The following is a 23354-nucleotide window of genomic DNA, read 5'->3' as shown; positions in this document are numbered from 1 at the left end:
CTTTATGTAGGGGATTACTGTTGCTATTCTCCATTCTGCAGGAACATAGTCAGATCTCAAACTATTATTAAAAAGAACACCAAGTGGGTCCACTGGGTCTTGTTTTAGATTTTTTAGTGAACAGCCTGGAATATTATCTGATCCCATTGAGGCCATGTTTTTGGCCTTAGTGACTGCAGATGATAATGATTTAATAGACATTTCAGCCAGTTTATAGAGAAATTTAAGATAAGTTAGCATAATACAAACAGGAATTGCAATACGAAGTGAATGAAAAGCAGGTTTATTGTATATTTAAAGAGAAAGCCAGGGGAAGGAAATTGATAGAAGTAAGGAAGTGAGTACATGCGTGCATTTTAAGGTCTCTTCTTAACACTTTTAGTTTTCATACTATATTCAACCCTGGCTGCTCTTTGGAAATTTGAATTATATTTAAATTAACAGCTTACACCTTGTATACTTATCTCCTTAATAATTATATTGCTCAAACTATTGTTAATATCAATAAAACAGTTATTTTCCTGATGAATACATTATTCTTTGTGAGATAGTCAAAATAAAATTTTCACTGAAGACAAGTTTTATTTTATGAAAATTAAAGTACACAGGCACTAAATCTACAGACAACAACTACACTGAGCAACATAGTGAAGCTAGGTAAATTTCTTGTAAACTAACAGAATCCCAGGGATTCATTAAGATCCTAAGTATAGGCCATATAGTATGTGGTAAAATGTCCTGTTTCTTCAATATTTTATTTTGTGATCTAGGGGCACATTAGCTGCAGTGATCACAAACCTCATTATGGTCTAGTTTGCATGTCTCTATGAACTGGATTAAGTACCACGAAGCACAGATCATTACTTGCTGCCAGATTTAACAGTGTTGGCAGCTGCATTGTGAAAACAGTGACTCCCGACATTCATTCTTCCACACACAGTTCACACACACACACACACACACACACACACACACACACACACACACACACACACACACACACACACACACACACACAAACACTTAGCAGAGATTCCATACACGTCACTGAGTTATCTGAACATCCCTGAAGTCTTCTTTTTCTGCTTTCATAAATCATGGAAGGTTGCAGTTACAGTGATGCCAGTCATTGGAATTTCCTACTTCATACCTGCAAAGTTCTTTCTGGTGTTTAATGTTGCCCTTCCCAATCCCAGTACTGCTAACATGTCATTAAGGAACAAGAGATAAGAGTTATCCTTAGTGTCTCGTGCCCCCCCCCCCAATCCACATGTCGATTCAGGCACGAAAGGTGAGAGTTATGCCTGGTGTCTAGTACTTCTGCCCCTAAATCTCCATGCTGTTAAAGTGCCATTAAGGTGTGATAAATCAGCATAATCCCTGGTAGCTAGTGATACTGCCATGATCACCATACCACTAAAGTGCTGCTTAGACAGTACCTTTAAGGATAAACTTATTAACAACCCCATAACATCCATTCTCTTCAAACCCTTCCCCAACCCTATCACTCCACTAGGCCCCTAAGATCAAGCAACAAAAATTAACTCACTGTTATCAAAACCAAAAACTCAGCGGGAGAAGCCATATTTCCATGTACCGTATCTAAACTTTGGAACAATCTTCCATCCTCTATAACTACTCTACCTTCCAGCAGCCTTTTCAAGACTGCGCGCAAATTCCACTTAAATTTGCACCGGCTTTGTCCTTGTTCTAATCCAGAGTAACACCTCCACCCTTACCCCCCCCCCCACCTAGACTCTTAACCCAACTGTACTACCGCCACTACTAACCACAGTCAGAATTAGCTAGTTGTCTTCACATACTTTAAAATCTTGTCTGATAACTTTGTTACTAATATTATAATCGACAAGAAACTATCTTAACTTGCAACATTTACTGTATATACTGTTGATAATCAATATCTTGTTATTGTATTAAAGCCAACAACCTGCAATGTTGTTTATTATTGCTGCAACTTTGTATCTCTATTTATCATGTACAGGATGTGGAGCTTTTCTCCCCGGGCATCTGCTGAAAAAGGACCTGCATCCAGTCAGAATTTCCCAGTAAACGAATGTAAAATAAAATTAAAAAGAAAAAAAATCTCTGTTGGCTTGTGATTCCCACAATGCCTGATTTCTGTACTGTTAATATTCCATTCAGGCATGATGTTTAAGAGTTTTCCCTGGGGGCTAGTTGTCTGTCTAACTCAATGTTGCAGGCTGTGCTCATTAGTCCAGGTGTGTGGAAATATGACAGACACCCCAACCCATCAGTGCACATATACACGCTCACACACATGTACACACATGTCATAAATGCACACACTTAACCCATGCATACACACACACACACACACACACACACACACACACACACACACACACACACACACACACACACACACACACACACAACCTAACCTCTCACTACCTGCCTAATGTTACCATCCAGATGGACACACACTAACACATATACTAACACATGCAGCCCCTCGTTACACACTCACACTCATGACATAACCCTACCTTACCGCTAAACTCCCCAGTACTTATCTCTAATGTGATGGATGAACACAGCCTTTTGGCTCTTTTCTCAGCTGCAAGCTGCAAGGCACTAATCTTCTTGCCTGACTGATTGTATAAATTTCTCAGTGAATAGATGCCTTCATGGAGGCATTTGTGGGAAGATAATATATGGTTAGTTATCATATGCCTGTCCCCACAGACTGCCTCATTACCATGTAGCATCGCTGCAGGGACAGCCTGATGTGGTGCTGCACGTCATCCTGCAAAAGCATTGTATCGTCTCTGAATAGCAAAATGCTACCATCATGTTTACACCTCAGGTACACCTCACAGTAACCTGTATGAATCCAGCACAATACCTGAACATTTGAGTATTTATATTTATGTATTTGTTGGCTGAGTTAGACTGCTAATCTTACTGGACCATTTTCAGATTCAGCCTGGAATTTACATCCAACAGTTTGGCATCTACCAATCCAGAATGTGCCACTCTTCCCATTGCAACAACCTCTCAAAATCATCTCTCGCTCCCTTTCTCTCCAACATCTTGACTCTCGTACACATCACAACCCCCAGTTTTGATTATATATTATCATAATTGCAAAATGCCTTTAATCATGTATAACTTTACTTTGTTTCACTGCCAGATATTAAAGTATTATTATTATTATTATTGCCAATAACTTCCACAAACGTGTCAGCCAAAGCATTTCGTTTATTGTACATACTTTGCAACACTTTGATGTTTAAATGCTTGAATATTTGTTGTTTGCTTTGGCACAGAGAAAGTAATAGATTTTTTCTTGTCTAGACAGAAGAAAAAATGATTAACTTTAAATTTTGTGACCTGATTATAGTGTTGCAAGTTAAGAGCAAGATCTAACCACATGTGAATACGTCTCCAGTATGGAACAGTTTCAAGTGTGTTTATGGGCACGGCATAACCTGTTAATAGAAACAGAAATTATGATTCCAGTGTTGATATCTACACTTCAGTGACACAATATAAAACTAGATACATAGATCTCACACATAAATGGGAGCCTGCACCGCCTTTATGTTTGGCATAAGACTGAATATAGTAACATAAATAAAACAATTGAACATGACATCTTTAGAAAAGGGTATGAACAAACTATATAGTAAAAAAATTGGAATTGTGGGAACAATACATGCAAGGGAGGAATGAGGTTAAAAGTTGGAGGATTTAAATAAGCTATGCAATGTTTGACTGAAAAAGATTAGATAGATTATAAGTGATGTATATTGCTTGCAACTGGGAATGTGTCAGAATGGATTGTGATGTAAAATGCTTGTAACTAGGATTGTGTCTGTGTGTTTCTTTTTCACTTGCATAAATGAATGATTGCCTGTGTAGTAAGTAATGGCTTAATAAAGATATTTCTTGTTTAAAAAAAAATAAAAAAGACAGGAATTGAATAATTTATGTAATGTTGCTTAGGTTACATGACATATAGCAGTATATGTGAAGTAAAATGTTTGTTATGTTAATTATAGTGTGATTACTTTTATATGAATGCATATTTGCATATGTCGCAAGTGATGATTTAATAAAGGTGTTTGAAAAAAAGAGTGAACTGCATTAAAACTGTGGCATATTAGCCTTAAAATAGTAGTATTTTTGTGTTTCGGATAAAGTAGCTTACCATTTAGAAGTTTTCAGCCATCTCACAGCCTCAAGAAAAAAAAAAAAAACATTTATTTTTGTTGACAGTGAAAGTCCAACTGGGCAGTGTCCATTTTTAGCAGAAATCAATGGAGAAAAGCCCCCAGAATCACACGAATACACAGCTAATACATTTTTACAGTATTGTTTAAAACTAGGTACAGTGACAATACTTTATACAAGTATATTTAGAATTTTATAACATGAAGTGGCAGTATATTGACAACATTGTGACCAGTTGCATTTCATTGCTGGAACCTGTGTTCTGAGAGACTGCTTTTCAAGGAAATATACAGAGCTGAGTATATTTTTTTGGTTTTAGAGTTTGTACTGCTAATTGTTGCTTATCTACCTGGTGCTGCAGTAGCGTTGTCCCGTTCAATTCTCAGCTAGAGCGTCTTCTGTGTGGAGGCATGCATGAATGGGCATACCTTCGTTGAAGGTTGTGCATCAGGGCTGGTAACTCGGCATGTAAAAATCCACTACCAAACATTAGTGGACCGGAGTTCCGCTGTGACAACCCCTAACCGGGATAAGCCGAAAGACACACACACTGTTAATTGTTGCTTATAGTTTTCAGATGTCTGCTGAAAGTGTTTTCCCCACCTCCCATTTTCTGCTGTGTCTTCAGTTGGTATAACTGTTTTTTACAGCCTGTGTGTTATCTAACTCAAGGATCACTTGCATAAAATTAGGCCTGTTAGTAACAGCCTGCGTTGCGGTGGTGGTGCTGCGGTAGCGTTGTCACCTCACAGTAATACGCTGTCCGGTTTGTTTCTCAGCTAGAGCGTCATCTGCGTGGAGACATGTGTGAATGGGCGTACCTTCATTGAAGGTTGTGCATCAGGGCTGGTAACTCGGCATGTAAAAATCAACTACCAATCATTAGCAGACCAGAGTTCTGCTGTGGCGACCCCTAACCAGGAAAAGCCGAAAGACACAACAACAACTAAAGTAACAGCCTGCGTTTCATTGCTGGAACCTGTGTTCTGAGAGACTGCTTTTCAATCTATCTAGAAATATACAGAGCTGAGTATAGTTTTTTTGGTTTTAGAGTTTGTACTGTTAATTGTTGCTTATAGTTTTTCATATCTCTGCTGAGACTGTTTTGTTCCACCCACCATCCCTATTTCTGGCTTGTAGTTTAAATTTGGTGGCTTTTGCAGTTACCTGCCCCACTGTAGATTTCATCTGGGACACTCCCCCAGTCCCATCTCTTTACCACAATTTACCTAACAAACTCCTGCACTTGCTTTTAGTCCTTTTTAATTTAATTGCATTTTTTAAACTGTGTTTGGTCTAATATTGCTACATACTCAAGCGTGCTAGCTTGCACTGCATGTGAATTGTTTTTACTGCTGTTTTAACTACTTTTCTATAAAAAAAAATACTGTAAGCCTGTTTCCTACCTTTCCTGTAACTAGTGTTCCAGATACAGATTTGCTGAATCCAGGACTGTATGTAAGCTTCTGAGCCCCCCAAGCCTTTCTGTGTTGGAGGGAAGCCTTCTAGCTTACCAGTGGGAGTCATAAGCACTAGGTAACTTGTCTACCACATAAGGAGTGGTTCTGGCCCACAAATTGTAGTTATTGGCCGTTTAGGCAATCTTTTCCATCTCTCTCAACTTTCTGCTTTGAAAGCCTGCATTTGCACTTGTTTCTGTCCTGTAACTCGTCTAGTGCAGATACAGATTCTTAGTTTTACCACTTAAATTTGCTTACTCATACGCAGCACTTGTTCAGAACTTGTAAGCACTAAATAAGCTACTAATTACTATAGCACTCAACCTTCCTCATTACCTAAAGGAAAACAATTTTTGTACTTACTTTTCTCACTTGCTTAGAGAAAAACAGCTCTTGTACTCACTTTCCTCCCTTATCTAGAGGAAAATAGTTTTTTATTCAGGCATGTCCAAAGGTCAGCTCCCAGTGTTCTCTCTTGTCTATCTGATGAATCTGGGCATCTTGAGGCAATGTAGAAATTACCTCATGTACACAGACAACCCTCTCCTCCTACCACCCAACACTACAACCTGTGAGAGATGCACTTATCTAGACAAACTGGAGGTAAAGCTCTCTCTAACCAAGACTGAACTTGACAGTCAACAGGAGAAGGTAAACATTTGCACCACAATACACTCATCACATAGTCTCACTAAATCTAATCCAACAAAATCCACACATAGTAACACAAAAACATTTGCAGAGGCTCTCAATAATAATCTGTCTAAGCAACAAAGACTTCCAAAGCAGGAACGCAAGCAACCTCCATCCCCCAACACAACCTAAATGACACATAGCCCACAGACTCAGTGTGCCACTCAACCACAGCCAATAAGGCAAAACAATGTACCCAACACATGAGTCATAGGTAACTTTATAATCAGGCACTCTGATGTCCCACTCATGAGGCTAAACAAGGAGAAGGTTACTGTCAGCTGCCTGTCAGGTACCAGGATCTGCCACATAACTCATGCATTCAGGTCACTCCACAACAAGTACAAATATGACTCTGTCATTGTCCATGTTGATGTGAATGACCTGAGATGTATCTCCCTGGACTACATGAAAAGAGACATGGAAGAGGTCTCCAATTTTGTAGCTCAGGCAGGTATGACCCTATCCCTGAGTAGCATTCTGCCATCCCCTAGAATGATACTGCAGTACAAGGACAAAATGATTGACTTCAACAATTGGCTAAGCTTCTGGTGTCATTCTAAGGGGATCCAGTATCTGTCTTCTTGTGATGACATGGTCGACAGACCACGATGCTTTGCCACAGATGGCCTGCACCTGTCGCCCCTGGGATTCCGGATACTGGCTAAGGCTCTTGCCATCTCTATAGTGCCTTTTTTAGGCAAGGTTCAAATGACAAATTCACCACCATAACAGGAACAGGCAAGCAAAAACTGAGGGTAATGCTACTCAGTGTTAGAAGTCTAAATCTCAAAATACAGTCACTCGAGGCACTCCTTAAAATGGAGAACATCGATATCTGTGCAGTGACTAAGACCTGGTTCAAGGCTCCAGAGAGCACCCTTGCACTACTAGGCTATAACTTATACCACACTTTTTGGCCATGTAACCTGGACTGAAACACCAAAGGCGGAGGTGTGTCCATATTCATTAAGGATATCCACACCTCCAGGCTAGTTGCTCAGCATAATGCATCCGAGGTTATCCAAGTGCAACTAACTCTGGACAAAACTGCAATCCAAATTGTAGCCTGCTACAGATTCCCCCACCATGCCCCAGGATTTCCACTTCATTTTTCTTGATGTACTGGAAAATATTAGGGTTCAACCAAACACCCTAATAATGGGTGACTTCAACTACCCCACCATTAACTGGGAAAACTACTCATGTACCAACTCCTTAGCTCAGCGCTTTCTGGACTTCATAAACTCCAATGCCCTGGATCAACTTATCCACACCCCCACCAGGGGCAACAATATCCTAGATCTAATCATTACCAACATGAGTGACCGGTATTCCACACCTGAAGTCAACTCCTGGTTGGTCTGATCTGACCATAAGCTAATCACTCTTGATATCCACATCCCACCACCCATTAAGGAAACCATAGTAAAACATTTCTCCAAAGCCAACTTCATGTTTCTTAAAACAGAAGTGGTAAACTTCATGACACCCATGCAGATGGACAATACAGTTACAACTGCTGAATCCTACACAAATGAACTGTATAAGCACTTACACGAGTGCATGGATCGTGCTATCCCAAACAGAACCAATACGCTATCCTCCAAAAAAAGGAAGCCAATCTGGTTTTCTCCTGCCCTAAACAAACTGTACAACAGAAGGAAGAAACTGTTGCAAAAAAGAGTAAGAGCCAAAAACACAGCATCCATGAAACCTGACAAAATCCTGGGCTGCGTTTTACACGAACTTCAGAACAAACTCGATCTCCACTTAAGCACCATGTTCAATAATAGCCTCGCATCAGGCTATGTGCCGACTGAATGGTGCACAGCAACAGTTATCCCACTCCACAAAGGGGGAGCCACCACTGATCCCGGGAACTATTTCCCTATTAACTTGATGAGCCTGGTCTGCAAGGCCATGGAATGTATCATCATGGAACTTATAAACAAAGACATTGGTAACCTCCAAACTTTGGATCCCACCCAGTTTGGGTTTGGTAAGGCAGATCATGCCTCCTGAACCTGATTGACTTCTTTGAGGCAGTCACCAAAGCCGGAGATGAGAGTTAGGTGGTTCACACAGCCTATCTTGACTCACCAAGGCTTTCAACACCATCCCCCATTCTGGAATTATAGCTAAACTCACTAAACTAGGTATAAATCCCTACATCACAAGATGGGTTGCCAACTGGCTCACTGACACTGTTATAGCACAGAAATAACCTTACTAGAAAAGATTCCATGAAAAGTGAGGAAGCTGAAAAGGGTGATGGAGGAGGAAATTATACATGAAGATGTGCATGATCTTCTACTAGTCTAAATGGAAGATAAGGATGACAGGGATAACATATGGGTAGACAAGATCATTAAGTGATATTTTCAGGTAATTATGCTGGTTAGAAAGCTGGGGGAGGGCACCAACTACAACTACAGACGTTTGCTTATCTCTTAATACAGCCATGTAATACTCTAGTGATAGCGTAAAGGATCTGCAGTTTTTTTTCCTCAAATATCTTTTTTATTTTCAATTAAAATAACATTTTCATACTATTTTTAAATATTTTAAACAATTATATGGAATATTTGCAATAATCTAACTTTCAGTTATATACACTGTATGTTATTAAATATAGACTTAGCAGATCAGTTATCACATTATTGCAGAGTGTCCAACAAAGATATAACTTTCTCCCAAGGATTATTTACCAATGGCCTGGGATAGATTTGTAGTTTTTTGATTTTTATTTCCATTGATGCAGTTGTCTTCAGTAATGTGGAGAATTTTTCCAAGGTCAGGAGTGTATTTGAATTCCACCTTCTGGTTACGCATTTCCTAGATATAGCAAATATTGTCCATAACAAATACATATTTGTCTTATTCAGGTAGGGACCTTCATTTACATTTAGTATAATCAATACTTTAGTTAAGGTAAAGGATTCATTAAATAAAGCTTGGAAAAAAATGATTGATTCCATTCCAATATGATTTAATTTTATTACATTCATAAAAAATATGAATCCAGTCTGCTTTATTTGACTTTTCACACCTCCAGCAAAAAAACATTTGTAATAGTACTGATGTTTTAATTCTATCTGGTGTTAAAAATGCTCTATGTAAGTATTTCCAGTTAAATATTTTCCAGTACTGTATGTTAGAGGTGTAATTAACTAATAGTAAGATGTTAGTTTTAATTTCTTCTGTTAACTGCAATGACTGACCTTATGGTAAGAACTGCCAGTATGATGGTTTGGGAATTGTTTTATATGTTATTAACTCTTTATATAGATTTAAAATGGATTTTTTATTTACACAACTATTATATAAAAATTCATACAGAAAACTTATTAGATTTGGAATGTCTTTAAATGAGGAATTATTAATTAATCTGCATAAATCTTCAGTGTACATTAGAATGCTTTGTAAGTTTAACCACTCCTGTGTTGGAATATTGTAAGCAGTTTTTATCATATGTATATCTAAAACATTTAATTTATTTACACATTGAAACCAGCATAAGAATCCATTTTGATCCCAGAAGGTTATTGTTTCCCTATATATTTTGTGAGGAAAGTGTTTCATGATGGTAAATGGGGTTAAAAGGTCAAACCAAAGTTTTAGATTTATGTTTGCATTTATACATTTCCTAAAGGAATTGATGTAATGATTAATCAGTGTTGTTTTAGAAGGTTTTGTTATATTATATTGTATACTTATGCATAGTATGTACCAGAGTTTGTTTGATTTGTCTACTATTAACATTTTTTTAACAGATTAAATTCATTTGTTAATATGGCCATTGTTAATTCTTTCCAGTTGGCAAAATAATCTGGGTTTATCCAGTCTATTGTAGTTTTAAGCACAGATGCTTTTATATATGTTTCTATTTCTGGGAAGTTCAATCCTCCTTGTTTTCAGGGTCTAATGTGATGAGTTAGAGTAACTCTATTCTTTTTGGGATACCATAAAATTGTATTTATTTCTTTAAGAATGCATCTTTCAGGAATTAACTGTTTGCTAATGTTACATATAGTATTTTTGGCAATAAGATCATTTGTATTAATTACAATCTGTCTTCAAAAGTTATAATTTTGTTCCACTTTTCTATATATATTTTTATTGCTTCAATAATGTTTTTTTTTATAATTTATTAATATTGTTTAGTTTATATTTTTGCATAACATTATTCCTAAATAATTTAGTGTAAGTTCTTGTTTTCCTGTGATGGATTTATCTGTAACTTGTAGTTCTTTTTTCTTATTTAAAAATAGAAATTTTGATTTTGATCTATTAAAGTGTACACCTGAAATCTTATAAAATTTCTCCATTAATTCTTCTAGCTCTCCTGATGACTCTCTGGAGTTTGAAAGGGTTAATACAATATCATCAGCAAAAAGCATTATTTTAGATATGTACCGGTCATAGACTTCTATTTATTTTATTCTTGGATCCTTGTGTATTATTTATGCAAGTATTTCTATAGCCAAAGCAAATAAAATAGGAGAAAGGGGGCATCCTTGTTTAGTGCCTTTCATTATATGAACAGACTCTGAGGTGAAAGGACCTAATTTAATATAGGCTAAGTTATTAATATATATGTTTTTTAGTAATAAGATGAAAGGAGTAGGGAATTCAAATAATGCTAAAGTTTTAAATAGATATTCCCAGCTGAGGGAATCAAAGGCTTTTTCTATGTCTAATCCGATTACAAGTGTTTCTCGATCTTCTTTATTCATATAATCTATAAGTGTAAGTATCCTTTTAATATTATCATGTGTGTACCTGTTATATAAAAATCCAGTTTGATCATTATTAATTGTCTTTGAAAGTGGGATTTTCATTCTGTTAGCTAGGATTGACATGAATATTTTGTAATCTTTATTCAATAATGATATAGGTCTCTATGAGGCGCAAAGGTCTGATGGTTTATTATCTTTTAGAATTGGTGTTATGAGAGAATATTTCCATGAGGGTGGTATTTTTGCTTCCTACTGGACTTCTAGCAAAGTTTTATGAAAAAGGGAGATTACTGTTGAAGGGAAGAGTTTGTAAATTTCCATAATTATACAATCTATCCATGGAGCTTTGTTATATTTACTTTCTTTTATCTTGTCAATAATTTCTTTGTAGGATATAGGTTTTTGTAGGTCTAGTTTTAAGTTTTGGGGATTTTTTTTTATATTGATAAGGTTTGTATCTAAGTTTATTTGGTTGGTATCTAACTCTTCTTTTTGAAGTGTTCCATATAATGGAACTGAAATGCTTCAAGGATCTCTCCTATATCTATTACTTTTTTCCTTTCTTTTGATGATATATACTACCAATGTTATTTGCTTTAGATTGTATTTTAATTCTTGTAGATAAGTTATGTAGATAATGGGGGGAGGTGGCTTATTAGTTTATTTTTAATTTTTCCAAGGCTAGACAAGTTTTGTGTGTTAGAATTTCATTATATTTTTATTTACTTCCTCTGTTTCTTTTTTTGACTTCTGGACATTTCTGATTTTTTTAGATTTTGCTGTCAAGAGTCTGGTTTGCAAGTATGATGATTCAGTTTCCCACTCTCTAAATTTGTTTTTGTACCAGCTAAGGGTCTTACCAAATAAATATGCTTTTAATGAGTCTCAAACCATGACTCTACTGATTTCTGTTGTGTTATTAATTTCAAGAAATAATTGTAGTTCTGACAACATCCAGGGTCTGAATTCTTTAATTTTCATGATATATGATGGAATTCTATTGAGAGGATTAAAGATTTAAACTCTATTTGGAGCTTCATTATCAGAGAGTCATGATCTGAGAAGGGGCATGGAACTATTGAGAAGTTGAGGATTTTTGTTTGTAAATCTTGAATTACGAATAATTTGTCTATTCTGGTTTGTGTTCCAAATCTATGGTCTTTATGGGAAAATAATAAGGATTTGTCATCTTTTACTTTAAAAGTGTCTATTAAATTAAATTGATCAATCCATCTTTTTAAGGATTTTAAGATAGTTGCTATGCAAAAAGACTTCTTGGTAGTTTCAGAAGCTTTTAAGGTACAACTAAAGTGTCCTTCCAGTATAAGATTTCCTTTATAATTGTTGGAAATAAAATCTAGGTGTTTTTTAACCATTCCTGCTTCAATTCCTGGGGACCAATATAAATTAGCTAAGGTCCATATTCTGTTATTAAATTAAGTTATAACAAATGCTATCAGACCTTCTTTGTCTTCATATTTATAAATAACTTTTGGAGTGATTATGTTTTTCTTCCAGAGAATTGATACTCCTTTTGTCTTTGTTCTATAGGAGGATTGAGCTAAGACTGCATATTCCTTAGGGTTCCAAATAAAGCTATCATTAGTCTTAAAAATGTGTTTCCTGGAGAAATACTACTTGTGCTGTATTTAGTTTTAAATATTTTAGTAAGTTTGATCTTTTATTTACATTATTTAAGCCATTAATATTTAATGATAAGAATGTTAAATCCATTTCAAGTTACTGTTGTAAGAAACGTTTTGCTTCTTTTTTTTTTTATTTTGATTATAGTAGTTATACCATATTCTCTGATAACACTGAATGTTATTTTTATTTGTATAAACTTGGGAGCATAATTTAATGTTCTTTCTTCTTTAAATACAAGTAGGGTAAAATTCTGGTCAGGCTTTAAAAGAGTACTTCTATAAAACATTAATTCTAAAGTAACAAATATAAGTAAATATGAATTTTCCATTAAACATGGAAAGAAAGTCATTCCTAATCCAATAGATAAAAATAGATCTATTGGATTATCACTCATACCTTTAACCAACAATATCAACTGAGCTCCATATGTTAAATTATTATATGGAGAATTTTCTTAAAAGAGATATGACATTCTATATTATTCTATTATTGTTCTATAGCATTTTATATAGCAGGAAGGAATGTTAGTAGTGTAAACAATTATTATGTTGACTTAGAAAATATCCAATATTTAGTTACCCTTAAGAGATCCCAAACATGTCAGATATATCATTTTGGATAAATTAAATGCAACAGAAGAGGATACACTAAATAAGCCAACAACAAATAGATTATTACTAAAATAATTTTACTAAAAAGACTCTGCAGGGGACAATGAGTGATTACCAATGAAATATGAATTTACTGTAGGTGTACTGTCTTCCTTTACTTTCACACTCTTCAGCTTACCAACTTCAACTTACACTTATGAAAAGACATGGCTTATCAGTGGTATCCTAACTCTGAGTAGAGGCGACCTACATTCTAGTGTGAAGTGCTTTTACATATTTATAGATTTACAAAGCAGACTCTAAGAATGAACTATGATCACCCTGACAATTCCCACTCTGCATAGGGCACCTCCTGCTTCCAGAATGGGTAATCACATCAGGTCTAGAATAAATGTGAAGGTACCCATATGGTAATCAAGGCTTACCTTAGGTAAGTATTAATCAAATAATATTTACAGCATCTTAGAGAGTTCTTGGGCAGTTAGATACTCTTAAGCCTCTCCTCCCTTGACCAAAAACAGAGATTTCCCTTCCCTTTATTTCCTTTGTTTTAAATAAGTACTAATAAAAGAAATTCAGAAACATAGGTAAACAGAAATAACATTCAGTAGTCCATCTTGTATATGACTCACAATCCATTAAACAAGTCAGTGACTAACATCACTTTAGTAAACATTATAAAGACAAATGAGAAATAATTTCCTAGCTCTTTATATTTTCTGATAAAGCAAAAAGGTAACAATAAGCTATTTTAAGTAAAAGTATAAAGCATTTGAATTTTTCCTTGCATGTATACATTTCTACTTATATTGTAGTGTCATAAGCTGTTATTGAAATCTGTACAATAATTCATTTCTTCAAATCATTCCTTTTGCAATTCAGGTTTTGTTTTGTCAAAACGGCAACAATATTTCAAGGGCACAATTAATATTTAGACTGTTTCAAATAAACAACTTGTTAATTGCCAGTTGAGTTAGTTTAGAATGTATGGCTAGTACAAATATGGCATGTTGCAAAAATAATATATATTTTTTCGTGTGGTCTAGAGCCTGTCATATGCAAGTGACATATATAATGTAGCATATATAGAGCAGATAGCTTATGGATTAAGGTTGTTCATTGGCCATATTGGGCTAATTTCTATCCTTTTATTTTCCCTGGTATAAAAATTATTTAGCACGGTTTTGGCGCTTGTATACAGCTCAGCAAAGCTCCTCGTGGTGCCCTGCAGAGTCCTACAAGCAGCTGAGAGACAAAGAGAGACTTTGAAAGTGTTTAAGTATTGATTCTTTCTTGTTGTATCCCTAAAATGCTAATTCTGCCGAAAATGCGGTTATTCAGTGCTTCTATGGAACCCTACTGATATCTGCATTGCTTACTGTTACTCAAAATTCATTGTTGCACTTTAAAAAGTTACTGTTTGTCATTTTGGCTTGTATATCTGTAGCATAGTTGTAGGCTACACACTCAAGTGCGCTAGCCTCCTCTGTGTATTTAGAATTATTTAAGTTGCTGCATTTCTGTTATCTGTGAAAAAAGAAAAAATATAAAAAATAATCTCCCTGTTTTCCTGCCTTTCTGTACTAGTCTAGTCCGGTTTTCAGGCTTTGCTGAATCCATGACTGTGGTTAAGGTTCCTGTGTTGCCCATATCGTACTTGAATAGTTAGGTGGCTTCCTTGTTCACTGTGAGAGAGGGAACTCTGAGCAGCTTATCTGACCCTGTACGAGTGGTCCCAGCCCAGCAACTTGTAGCTCATTGGCCATATTGGGCTAATTTCTATCCTTTTGTTCTCCCTGGTATAAAAATCACTTAGCGCGATTTTTGCACTTGTATACAGCTCAGCAAAGCTCCTCCTGGTGCCCTGCAGAGTCCTACAAGTGTCCGAGAGACAAAGAGAGACTTTGAAAGTGTTTAAGTATTGATTCTTTCTTGTTGTATCCCTGAAACGCTAATTCCGCCGAAAACGCGGTTATTCAAAGCTTCTGTGGAACCCTACTGGTATCTGCATTGCTTACTGTTACTCAAAATTCATTGTTGCACTTTAAAAAGTTACTGTTTGTCATTTTGCCTGTATATCTGTAACATAGTTGTAGGGTACACACTCAAGTGCGCTAGCCTCCTCTGTGTATTTACAGATATTTAAGTTGCTGGATTTCTGTTATCTGTGAAAAAGAAAAAAAATACAAAAAAATAATCTCCCTTCTTTCCCGCCTTTCTGTACTAGTCTAGTCCAGTTTTCATGCTTTGATGAATCCAGGACTGTGGTTAAGGTTCCTGTGTTGCCCATATCTTACTTGAATAGTTAGGTGGCTTCCTTGTTCACTGTGAGAGAGGGAACTCTGAACAGCCTATCTGACCCTGTACAAGTGGTCCCAGCCCAGCAACTTGTAGCTCATTGGCCATATTGGGCTAATTTCTATCCTTTTGTTCTCCCTGGTATAAAAATCACTTAGCGCTGTTTTTGCACATGTATACAGCTCAGTAAAGCTCCTCGTGGTGCCCTGCAGCATCCTACAAGCGGCCAACAGACAAAAAGACTTTAGAAGTGTTTAAGTATTGATTCTTTCTTGTTGTATCCCTGAAATGCTAATTCCGCAGAAAACATGGTTATTCAGTGCTTCTGTGGAACCCTACTGATATCTGCATTGCTTACTGTTATTTAAAATTCATTGTTGCACTTTAAAAAATTACTGTTTGTCGTTTCTGCTTGTATATCTGTAACATATTTGTAGGCCACACACTCAAGTGTGGTAGCCTCCTCTGTGTATTTAGAGATATTTAAGTTGCTGCATTTTTGTTATCTGTGAAAAAAGAAAAAATACAAAAAAAAATCTCCCTGCTTTCGCGCCTTTCTGTACTAGTCTAGTCCGGTTTTCAGGCTTTGCTGAATCCAGGACTGTGGTTAAGGTTCCTGTGTTTCCCATATCGTACTTGAATAGTTAGGGGGCTTCCTTGTTCACTGTGAGAGAGAAAACTCTGAGCAGCCTATCTGTCCCTGTACGACTGGTCCCAGCCCAGCAACTTGTAGCTCATTGGCCATATTGGGCTAATTTCTATCCTTTTGTTCTCCCTGGTATAAAAATCACTTTGCACTGGTATACAGCTCAGCAAAGCTCCTTGTGGTGCCCTGCAGAGTCCTACAAGCGGCCGAGAGACAAAGAGAGGTTTGGAAGCGTTTAATTATTGATTCTTTCTTGTTGTATCCCTAAAACGCTAATTCCACAAATAACGCGGTTATTCAGTGCTTCTGTGGAAACCTACTGATATCTGCATTGCTTACTGTTACTTAAAATTCATTGTTGAACTTTAAAAATTTAATGTTTGTTGTTTTTGCTTGTATATCTGTAACCTAGTTGTAGGGTACACACTCAAGTGCGCTAGCCTCCTCTGTGTATTTAGAGATATTTAAGTTGCTGCATCTCTGTTATCTGTGAAAAAGAAAAAAATACAAAAAAACAATCTCCCTGCTTTCCCGCCTATCTGTACTAGTCTAGTCCGATTTTCATGCTTTGATGAATCCAGGACTGTGGTTAAGGTTCCAATGTTGTGGATAAGTATTGATTCTTTCTTGTTGTATCCCTGAAACAGTGATTATGCCGAAAACGTGGTTATTCAGTGCTGCTGTGGAACCCTGCTGATATAAGCATTGCTTACTGTTACTCAAAATTCATTGTTGCACTTTAAAAAGTTACTGTTTGTTGTTTTTGCTTGTATATCTGTAACATAGTTTTAGGGTACACACTCAAGTGCGCTAGCCTCCTCTGTGTATTTAGATATATTTAAGTTGCTGCATTTCCGTTATCTGTGAAAAAGAAAAAAATACAAAAAAACAATCTCCCTGCTTTCCCGCCTATCTGTACTAGTCTAGTCCGGTTTTCATGCTTTGATGAATCCAGGACTGTGGTTAAGGTTCCTGTGTTGCCCATATCTTACTTGAATAGTTAGGTGGCTTCCTTGTTCACTGTGAGAGAGGGAATTCTGAACAGCCTATCTGACCCTGTACAAGTGGTCCCAGCCCAGCAACTTGTAGCTCATTGGCCATATTGGGCTAATTTCTATCCTTTTGTTCTCCCTGGTATAAAAATCACTTAGCGCTGTTTTTGCACATGTATACAGCTCAGTAAAGCTCCTCGTGGTGCCCTGCAGCATCCTACAAGCGGCCAACAGACAAAAAGACTTTAGAAGTGTTTAAGTATTGATTCTTTCTTGTTGTATCCCTGAAACGCTAATTCCGCAGAAAACATGGTTATTCAGTGCTTCTGTGGAACCCTACTGATATCTGCATTGCTTACTGTTATTTAAAATTCATTGTTGCACTTTAAAAAATTACTGTTTGTCGTTTCTGCTTGTATATCTGTAACATATTTGTAGGCCACACACTCAAGTGCGCTAGCCTCCTCTGTGTATTTAGAGATATTTAAGTTGCTGTATTTTTGTTATCTGTGAAAAAAGAAAAAATACAAAAAAAAATCTCCCTGCTTTTGCGCCTTTCTGTACTAGTCTAGTCCGATTTTCAGGCTTTGCTGAATCCAGGACTGTGGTTAAGGTTCCTGTGTTTCCCATATCGTACTTGAATAGTTAGGGGGCTTCCTTGTTCACTGTGAGAGAGGAAACTCTGAGCAGCCTATCTGTCCCTGTACGACTGGTCCCAGCCCATCAACTTGTAGCTCATTGGCCATATTGGGCTAATTTCTATCCTTTTGTTCTCCCTGGTATAAAAATCGCTTAGCACGGTTTTTGCACTTGTATACAGCTCGGCAGAGCTCCTCTTTGTGCCATGCAGAGTCCTACAAGTGGCCGAGAGACAGAGAGAGACTTTGGAAGCGTTTAAGTATTGATTCTTTCTTGTTGTATCCCTAAAACGCTAATTCCACAAATAACGTGGTTATTCAGTGCTTCTGTGGAACCCTACTGATATCTGCATTGCTTACTGTTACTTAAAATTCATTGTTGCTATTTAAAAATATACTGTTTTTCATTTTGCCTGTATATCTGTAACATAGTTGTAGGCTACACACTCAAGTGCGCTAGCCTCCTCTGTGTATTTAGAGTTATTTAAGTTGCTGCATTTCTGTTAGCTTTGAAAAAAGAAAAAAATACAAAAAAATAATCTCCCTGCTTTCCCGCATTTCTATACTAGTCTAGTCTGGTATTCAGGCTTTGCTGAATCAGGGCCGGTGCTAGCATTTTGGGGGCCCCCAGCAAGGTTCAAGTTGGGGGCCCTACTCAAGAGAACATGAAGCGTGACCACATTGCTATTGCACCTCCTTCCCTGTCAAGCTCATCCAGCACCATTTAACCACTACATTCAGATCATTAAGAATTTGTGCCAAGCCCAGACTGGCATTTAGTACCAAGGTTACATTATGATAAACTTCTGTACTACAGTACGGTAGCCAATCACAGGTACACACTGACTGACACTTAATACCAATGTTGCACTAAGACAACCCCCTGTACCACAGCATGGTAGCTACTCACAGGTGTGCACACACTGACTAGCATTTAGTGCCAATGTTACAATCCTGATAAACCCCTGTACCACAGCAAGGTAGTGACTCAGGTGCACATGACAAGGTAGCAACTCACAGGTGCACACACTGACTGGCATCAGTACCAATGTGACATTATGAAATCCCTGTACCACAGCAAGGTTGCCACTCACAGATGCAGACACTGACTGGATACTCAACTGCCCAGATTTTCAAAGAATGTCCAGATGTGACTCTTGTTTGGTCTGTTTTTGTGGCAATCATTGATGACTGAATTCATTAAATGACAGGCATTTCAGTTTATACCCTTCAGAACATCTATGGCAACATTCAGTTTATAACAGCAATATTTAAAATTTGCCCAGATCTTTGGGGCTGGAAACCCATTATCTGTGGCTTTGTCCAGATTTTGTGCCATGAGATAAAGAGCTACAGCTGGCATTTAGTAGCAATGTTACATTATGACAAGCCTCTGTACTGCATCAAGGTATCCAGTCCCAAAGAGGTACACAGACACCTACACTGACTCCCCAAAGACACCCACATTGACTGGCATTTAGTAGCAATGTTGTTACATTACGACAAGCCTCTGTACCGCATCAAGGTAGCCAGTCCCACAGAGGTACACAAACTCCCAGACACAGACTCCCACATAGAGAGAGACAGAGACACAGACTCCCACATAGAGAGAGACAGAGACACAGACTCCCACACAGAGAGAGACAGAGACACAGACTCCCACACACACACAGAGACAGAGACACAGACTCCCACACACACACAGAGACAGAGACTCCACACACACAGAGACAGAGACTCCACACACACAGAGACAGAGACTCCACACACACAGAGACAGAGACTCCACACACACACAGAGACAGAGACTCCACACACACACACACAGAGACAGAGACTCCACACAGAGACACAGACTCCCACACACAGAGACAGACTCCCACACACAGAGACAGAGACTCCCACACACACACAGACAGACAGAGACTCCCACACACACACAGACAGACAGACAGAGACTCCCACACACAGACAGACAGAGACTCCCACACACACAGACAGACAGAGACTCCCACACACACACAGACAGACAGAGACTCCCACACACACAGACAGACAGAGACTCCCACACACACAGACAGACAGAGACTCCCACACACACACACAGACAGAGACTCCCACACACACAGACAGACAGAGACTCCCACACACACACAGACAGACAGAGACTCCCACACACACAGACAGACAGAGACTCCCACACACACACACACACAGGCAGAGACAGAGACTCCCACACACAGAGACTCCCACACACACAGAGACTCCCACACACACACACACACACACACACAGAGACTCCCACACACACACAGAGACTCCCACACACACACACTGAGACTCCCACACACACACACTGAGACTCCCACACACACACACAGAGACTCACACACACACACACACAGAGACTCACACACACACACACACACAGAGACTCACACACACACACACAGACTCACACACACACACTCCCACACACAGAGACAGAGACACAGACCCACACACACACAGACTGACCCCGAGACAGAGACACAGACTCCCACACACATGATAAAAGACAGCACTACAGCAAGACTGAACATTAACACCCACACAATTACTGACATGAACAGTCACACTGCAGATGTACACAACACAGCTATGGGACACAGAAAAGATTACAGACAACATACAAGGGAAAGCCATGGGGATTACTGAGCCTGAGGCAGACTCAAACCCATGCACATGAGAGTAATGGGGATTAGTAAGTCTGACACAGGCAGACTCAAACCCAGAAAGAAAAAGATGAATACCAAAGTGGCATTCATCTTCCATATGCATTACCTCTTCAGCTTCTGACTGCTGCCACTTGTCTGTTCTTCCTTCGCTTCTGTCCTAGCCCTTGAAGAGTCTTGCTGCTCCCAACTGTGCTGCCACTTGTCTGTTCTTCCTTCGCTTCTGTCCTAGCCCTTGAAGAGTCTTGCTGCTCCCAACTGTCATACCATCCTGATGAGTCCTGCCACTACCCTGCCACTCCACATGAGTCCTTCTGCTCCTGACAAGTCCTGCCACTCCGAGTCCAGCTGATCCTAGCTGCCTTTGCCTAACATCCTGCTAGTTCCATCCTCATGGTCCTACCTGTTGGAGTACGTAAACAAAAACAGTGAATACACAGCATACAAGCCAGACTAAGGTACTACCTGAAATTACTGCCTGACAGCATTATAAAAGATTACTGGAAAGGAAATATGAGCACATACCTAATCTACAGTTTTACTGGGATCTTACAATTTTCTTCGGACAAAATCTTCAATGAGGCTGCCATGTGATACACTTCGCCCACTTCATGCTCAATTGAGAGCACAGCTAAGCCTGAAAGTCTCTCCTGACTCATTGACGAGCAGGTATGTCTTTATGAGTTTCAACTTAGAAAAGCTGCGTTCTGCAGTAGCCACTGTAACAGGTGCAGTCAAATAAATGCGCATTGAAACATAAGTATTTATATATATGTCTTGCAAGTGGTTGCGAATAAGGAAATTTAACACAGTCAGTGGTGACGATTCATTATCAATCATTCGAGAAAGGCTTTTAAGTTCGTGTCCAAGGTCAGAGTCATCAATATCACAGTGGCCACTTATTCTGTCAGTCAGTTGTTCTTTCAGAGCCTTGCAGTGTTGCAGCAGTGTGTCTTCTGCAACATCACTCAAGGCTTTAATATTTGATAAAAATCCAAAGGCCTTATCAAACTCGGAAAGCTGCTGAAACCGGTCAGTAAACGATTGGATTGTTGTGTCCAGCAGCACATTGAAGAACTCTACACGTAATTTTATCGCTGGATCCTGTACAGTCTCATCTTCCCCTTCATAGTCAAAGAACCGTTTTACTTTCCTCTGTCTCTTTTCTTGAAATGTGGTGCCAACATCCTGTTCTTCTGCTATCTTGGAGGCTTCGCCCATGGCATGTTGAAATCCTGTTTCTCTGTAATTCTTAAGCAGGTCCATAGTGGATGCCAGCACTTTGACACATGTTGAAATATCAACAGATGGACTCTGCAGAACTTTGCTTGCACGATTTACCTCTGTCAGCACATCATACCAAACCACTAAACATACAATTAACTGGTATGACCTAAGTTCTGAGCACAGTCCTCTTGCTTGTTTATATGTTGCAGCATCATTTGTACGTGCTGCTTGCCCTATCTCCTGTAATGCCTCAATGACTCCCTTCAACTGAAATCTTACTGCCTTGACAGAGTCTATCCTGCATTCCCAGCGAGTCTCCGACAGTGGCTTCACAGTGACATTTGTGTGCCGTTTTAAGATCTGCCATCTGTTTGTTGATGCTGAACAGAGTACGTAAATGTTCTGCAGACATCCAAAGAATGACACTGCCTGTACTGATGAATGTGCTCCATCACTAACTATAAGATTTAAATTATGGCAGGCACATGGCACATAAAAAGCCCTTGAATTCATCTGTTTTATCCGGGCCTGCAGTCCAGCGCGTTTCCCCTTCATGTTGCTGCCATTGTCATATCCTTGTCCTCGACAGTCATTAATGTCCAGTTGATGATTTTGAAGAGTCTTAAGAAGAGCTTCTGTCAGCCCTGCCCCAGTTGTGTCATTCACAGGCACAAATCCCAGAAAATGTTCCTCAACTGTGGCTACAGTCTGTGAAATGTCCACATACCGAACTACTACAGTCATTTGCTCTTGATTGCTGATATCTGGCGTGCAATCAAGAATCACAGAAAAGTACCTAGTGTCCTTCACCTTCCCTACTATGATCCTTAAGATAGCATTTGCAATCAACTGGATAACTTCATTCTGTATGTCCTTCCCAAGATAGTGATCCATTATCTCTTTATTACGAATATGACGCAAATGTTCAGCCATAACAGGGTCAAACTGCGATAAAAGTTGCACTTGACCTAAGAAGTTGCCATTGCCATAGGTGTCCAGGGCATCAGTTGTACCACGGAATGCCATGTTCCGTTCTGCCAAGTACTGGACAACAGCAATAATGCATTCTAACACACCACACCAGTGAGTTATCTCCTTTTCAACCACTGCTTGCCTCTTATCATCCATAGTCTGCCTACTCTTTATTCTGTTGTCCAGTTCCTTCCACTTCATCATGCATGCCATATGCTCTGGCGCTCGGTCATGGCTGTGTAAAGCTTTGGACATCTCTCTCCATGCTTTGTATCCACCTGACCTGAGAAGATGGTTAGAATGTCCAAACAATTTGCATGGAAAGCAAAACAGTGCATCCTTTGAGACCGAATATGTCAGCCAAGTGAGTTTTGCTCTCGCTCCATTAGGCAGCACATGGAAGTAGTTCTCAGATGTAAATCTTCTTTTCTGCTCATTGACTGGGAACTGTGTTAACACCACTTGCACAGGTCCATGCTGAATGGCAGCTACCCTA

Source organism: Protopterus annectens, chromosome 1.part1, assembly GCF_019279795.1.
Source record: "Protopterus annectens isolate FY-2018-M chromosome 1.part1, PAN1.0, whole genome shotgun sequence".
NCBI classification, from domain to species: Eukaryota; Metazoa; Chordata; order Ceratodontiformes; family Protopteridae; genus Protopterus; species Protopterus annectens.
Note: the sequence above shows the minus strand (reverse complement) of the source record.